At 42.4% G+C, this 6,028-nt stretch overlaps 1 long non-coding RNA gene across 1 annotated transcript; it reads left to right on the top strand.

Moving 5' to 3' along the window:
* Positions 1 to 5,201: 5,201 nt before the first annotated feature.
* LOC148021257 (uncharacterized) lies at positions 5,202 to 5,686 on the top strand. Its single transcript, XR_015694732.1, has 3 exons — positions 5,202 to 5,286; positions 5,383 to 5,484; positions 5,577 to 5,686. It is a non-coding gene; the product is annotated as an uncharacterized LOC148021257 (long non-coding RNA).
* Positions 5,687 to 6,028: the final 342 nt, after the last annotated feature.

The raw sequence follows: 6,028 nt of genomic DNA, 5'->3' as shown, positions 1-6,028 counted from the left end.
GCACAATGGTGCCTACTGCAGTTTCCTACTTTCCTATAAAGCATTGTACTTGCTTTCTTTCTTAATGAAATGATAGTACTCTTTTCATTTCAGTAAAGTGCCAATGTCATTATCCACATACACAAGATTGTGTTTATGAGTCCAAGTCTCAATCTTGGAACCTAATTCACTTGTGTAACAAACAGTGTCCATTTCATCATGAGTCTACACTTCTCCTTCCATCCTCCATAGCTTCCGGTTATGTCATGCTCTAGATCCCGCATTTCTAACATGGTATCAGAGCCCAGTTGGGCATGGCATTGCTTCTCCAGCCTCTCTTGATTCTTCTGAACCTCCATCCAGCTCAGTGTCAGTGTATGACTTCTTTTCTCAACTCTACTCTCACTGAAGCTTCCATGGCAGCCATAGCCAGCAGCACCCTGTCAGATTGAACTGCTTATATCTCACTCCACAGGTCAAATCTCTTGGAGCTTCCTTCTGGAAAAGTATTCCCCAACTCATAAAGCTTCCCTGTATCACATCAATCCAGGACATTGGACCATCTGGAGCTCAGCATTGTGAAAATCCCCAATCTCTGCTCTGTGTCTGCCATAGCCAGACAGGACCTACCTTGCTTGGAGCTTCCATAACTCTTCAACCAGGCCATTTCAGCCCATGATTTCTTCTGGAGAGTTGTTCCTCTACTCAAGGCGCTTCATCTTGGCACAATAATTGATGACATTGATGCTCCCTAGCTCCAGCATTGCAGAAATTGACTGTCGCTGTCCAGATCTGCACCGATTCTGTTCATGGCCTCTGCGTGCGCCGTACAACCCGCGATCTGCACAATCTCCATGGGGCTTTGGTAGCCATGACATAAGCTTCCTAGATATGTAAAAAGTTTTGAAAATGATTCACTGTAGCTCCTGCAATAAGCAAAAAACCAGGCCCCTGTCTCAGAAACCCTAATTCCACCATAGCCAAAAGCTTCAAAATCTTGACATTTTTCACTGTTTCTCTCACTGAAGTTATCAACAGTGATTTTAATCACTGAGCAATACTCTCTGAAGTTCGTTAAAGTACTGTCACTCAGATCTGAAGACATCAACATCAAATCAAGAAGGGGAAGATCACTTGGAGTAAAAGACTTTTGCAGATTTGGTATTCATTGACACTCAGTTAGTGCTTTTTAGCACTTGTGTCTCTCAATCAATTCTTCTGTTGCTCAAATCTAATAAAGTTTGAAGTTGATTTGCTACTGTTCCCGTAAATCTAACATGGGCAAAGACTCGCCAAATGCTCGATTCAAAGGAGTCGGATTCCACACTTGGCAAACCCGCATCAAGCTCATCCTGATGAAGAAGGGTCTCTGGGCCATCACAAATGGCAAAGAGAAGAAACCGCGGGACGCGGACCTTGCAACTACTTGGCAAAAGAATGATGACAGAGCCCAGGCCATTATCAAATTGGAGCTAGATGACAGTTATATCCATCATGTGGATAACTGTGAGACCTCACAGGATACATGGAAAAGACTTGACACCCTGTTCGGTGCACAATCTAAATCATCAAAGTATGGTCTCCTAATTGAATTCTTCAGGCTTGAAATGAAGTCCAGCACATCACTTGCCACACATCTTAATTACATGGAAGGACTCCTAACCCAACTTGCAGGAATCAACATTAAAATGGATGAAGATGTTTGCATCGGTGTTCTACTTAAGAGCTTGCCTCCTGAATATAATAACATATCAACAACTTTAATCAACATGCCAAATCCTGAACTTGTTGATATCCAGTCATCACTGTTAGAAGAAGAAAAGAAGCTAAAAACTAAAGAAGAACCAAGTATCTCTAGAGATGAGCATGCATTATATGTTGGCAACAGGTACAAAGGCAAGAAAGATCAGCTCTTTTGTGACTTCTGCAAAAGGACCGGACACACCGAGAAGTTCTGCCACGCAAGAAAGAGATCCCAAAAGGCCTATCTAGTCGCAGTCAAAGAAGAAGAAGAAAATGAAGCAAAGGAAGAAGAAGATGAAGATCACCAGGATCGGAAGGACAAGACTCATCAGTCCTTGTACTCTCATAATTCTGATAGACTGTTTTAATAGCCTTGTATTTTTCCTTGCCCTAATGCTTCCTGCCATAAGCTATGTAAACTCCTTATGTAACTTGGCATTACAGTCCCTGTACACTTTGTGAGGCCCCTGTTACAGCCTCTGGATGTCCACCATGTTTATGGTACCCACACTTAGTTTTTTCTGCGACAGCCTCTGGTGTTTTGCCATGTCTGTGGTATACCCACACTTTGCAGGTGGTTCTCATTACAGCCTCTACACACTTTGTGCCTTTCCTAGTTGTGATTGAGGAGGGGTGTTGAGAATCAGCAATCACACTCAAATAGCCTCTTTGTATGGAGTCTCAGGGTCAAGGACATGCAGGCTAACTTATCCCATATGCACAATGGTGCCTACTGCAGTTTCCTACTTTCCTATAAAGCATTGTACTTGCTTTCTTTCTTAATGAAATGATAGTACTCTTTTCATTTCAGTAAAGTGCCAATGTCATTGTCCACATACACAAGATTGTGTTTATGAGTCCAAGTCTCAATCTTGGAACCTAATTCACTTGTGTAACAAACAGTGTCCATTCCATCATGAGTCTACACTTCTCCTTCCATCCTCCATAGCTTCCGGTTATGTCATGCTCTAGATCCCGCATTTCTAACACAAGCCACTATCAAAGTTGCGCAAGAGCGACAAAAGAAGCAAGCAGATAAACGAAGAAGACCTTTGGCTTTTGAAAAAGGTCAATATGTCTTGCTAAAGTTTGATAAAAGCAGGCTCAAACAAGGTTCTGGTCAAAATTCATATTTTCCAAAGCTCTCCAGTAGATACTTTGGACCCTTCAAAGTGATTGAGAAAATAAATGAAGTTTCTTATCGACTTGAGCTTCCTACTCATTGGAAAATACACAATGCTTTTCATGTAAGTTTGCTAAAACCTTACATAGGACCAGAACCAAAGGAGCCCATTACTGAAGATCCCCCAGAAGTTGAAGAAACAGAGCAACTCTTGGAACCTGAAAAGATTTTGTTTCTCAAGGATCGAACCACGAGAAGTGGCCTTGTGACACAAAAATTCTTGCTAAAATTCAAGAATCTACCCACCACAGATGCACAGTGGGTAGATGAAAAATTCATGAAGGATTACCCAAATATTCTACAACAATATCAAGAAGATTTTCAGCTGAGGACAGCTGAATAAAAGCCAGAGGGCTGTCACAACTCTATAGAAACAGAATTTGTATCCTTTTTCATTAATTTATCTATATAATGATTTATTAAATTTATTTTCTTTGCACTAATTAGATATAAAGAAAAGTGCATTGGAGCTGGCCACTGATGAGTGGTCACAGGTTATGGTGGACCCACACGATGGGTTAGAGAAAAGATAGTTCACACTTCCACCTATATGACCCGATTGGGCGCCTGTGACTAGAACTCACGCATATCAGGGTTAGACTCGCACACAGAAAGGATTGATGCCTTGAAGTGTGGGCTAGATCCACCAGAACAGACAGTTACAATCAACAAGATGGCATGATCATGAAATGCTTGTATAATGTGCATGTGTGGGCTGAAAGCTTGAAATGCACATTTCTTTGCATAGGAAAGTCACATGAAGATTCGGATACCATTTTTGCGATGTACACGGAAAAAGCTTTCATATGATACCCATATTGGGGGGTCCCTAAATTCTAGGAGATCCCTAAATTTTAGGAGGTCCCTAAATTTTAGGAGCCTCGAATTAGCCTAAAAATGCTAGTCCTAAAAAATAGGGATGTCATTCTAAAAATAGTAAGTTCTGTACTCTGACTGTGCTTACTAAATTTGGTTGTTTCTATTCTTGACAGTATTCAACCCAAAAAGGAAGGCCATAAAGAAGAGACAAGTGTCACTTGTCACACAAGTTTCCAAGTGTCCCACCACTTGTCACATCTCATGACATGTGGCTGGACACTTGTCTTGTGCTACTCCACTTTCCCCTTTTGTACTAGCTCTCCCCTCTCCTATAAATAAGAGCTCATTTTTTTTCATTGAGCATCATTTTTCTTTGCTGTAAACTCATGTACAACACCCACAGATAGCCAGAAACTGGCCCCATCCATCCCCATCATCACCCCCCACTTCTCCATTATCAAATTCCTCCATATTCCCTCTTCTATCACTGCTGTTTTACAAGACAGCAAGCCTGTAAATTCATTACAGCACCTCCTTCTTGAGCTCTTTCTTCCATTTTAGCTACAAGAAGCAAGCTCTATTCCTGTACTGCTGATCAACGATGGAGAAAGGCTGAATTCCCCTTTTTCTTCTCTCATACTATAAAGAAATCAGTTCTTATCATTGCATAATAGATAATGCATGTGTGTTTGTACATCTTTGCATGATCTTGTGAGAGTGAGAATTACTTCTTCTCACTCTCAGGTTGATTGTAACTGAGCTCTTCCCTAAGGGACTTGGGTTGAGCAGAAATACATTCCTTCGGGGGGGGGGGGGGGGGGGGGGGGGTTGCCCATCTTCAACCCTCAATCTTGTCTCCATTACTTTTACATTTTTATGGCTGTAATTTTGTGAGTAATTTTCATTTTCAGCTTTAAGTGTTCCTTCTCTTTTCTATTAAATCTCGAAAACAAGCAAATATCATAATTGTTAAGCATACTACGTTGTTCGGGGCGTTTACAGTACCCCCGTCGGTACACCGGATGTATAGGGGTCTCCTGGATATGCCCAGGAGCGTGGACGGCGATGGGAGAGGGCCCATCTTAGGTAGACTCCTAGGGGTTCTGGATACCTAGTGGATAGTAGGTCAGGAGCCATCATCATGAATGATGAGGGGAGGAGGGTGATGGCTCGTATGAGGGAGTTGTGCAAACAAGTTTTTCGGCACAACGTCCTGGATCATTGGAGGAACATACCGGAGGGGAGCAAGGACTATATAGTAGCATCCTTGCATGAGGAGTTCTCGGTGCCAGCCGCAGTAGATAGATTCTCTATGGGTTGGATGATGGATAGCATGCGTGCATACATGTCACATAGACGATCCGACGCACGCAAGGCAATCAAGAGTGGGGCTCCAAAGCCCGAGTGGTTAGATGCAGATGACTGGCGCCGACTGAGGGAGGAGGCTACAAATTCGCCAGGACGTTGGAGTCAGCAGGCGGGAGGCGACGAGGGCATAAATCGAGGCTGGATCGGTGCATCATCTTGGGAGTGGCGGCCACAGGACATATTTGGAGGACTTTGTAAGTTTCTCTTTTGTTTTTCTTATTTGTTTTTTTGAGATATTCTTTGTACTGACAATCATGTTTCTAAAAGTTATCATTTTGTTTTCTTTGCAGCACTCCGTTACAAATCGCAATCCGCAAGGCCTTGAGACTCGATATGCAGAGAGGCACGGTCTTAGGGCATTGATCGACCGATTGTATAGACGTGGCGGCCCTGTAAGTCACTCATCTTTCTTGTCCGTAGTTACCATGAGATATTTGAATGGATTATTGTATGGTGGATTGATATGTTGTTTCTTTTTCTGCAGAATCCATTTGATGCTCCTTTGCAGCGGGACGAGGTTTCGGGGGACGAGGATTTGTAGCTCGCCCTTGGATCCTTAGAGCTCACACACCTTTAGTTTTTAGTCGCCTGATCTATGTAGACATTTTCTATGTATTAGTGATATCGTTTCATGATTGTACCAATCGCATTTTATGCGATCATGTATTTATTTCATGTATCAGTTTTATGATTTTAGTATACATTCTTTTTGTTTGCAAACGCTTTGTATGCAGCAGTGCAGAAACTATTTTGTATGGCTCTCATACAGCACACAGTGCTATATGTGCCACAAATTTTTTTTTCTCTGTTACCGTCGCTATTTGCGTCGCAAATTTACTACTCGCGTTGCTATTGGCATTGCTATAAGCGTCGCAAACTCTCTGTAACCGTCGCTATATGCGTCGCAAATGCGACACATATAGCGACGGTTCTATG

Source organism: Lygodium microphyllum, chromosome 18 (genome assembly GCF_053477565.2).
Source record: "Lygodium microphyllum isolate KBCC chromosome 18, Lygodium_microphyllum_v1.1.10, whole genome shotgun sequence".
In the NCBI taxonomy this organism is placed as follows: domain Eukaryota; kingdom Viridiplantae; phylum Streptophyta; class Polypodiopsida; order Schizaeales; family Lygodiaceae; genus Lygodium; species Lygodium microphyllum.
Note: the sequence above shows the minus strand (reverse complement) of the source record. Positions and strands in the feature narration are given on the sequence as shown.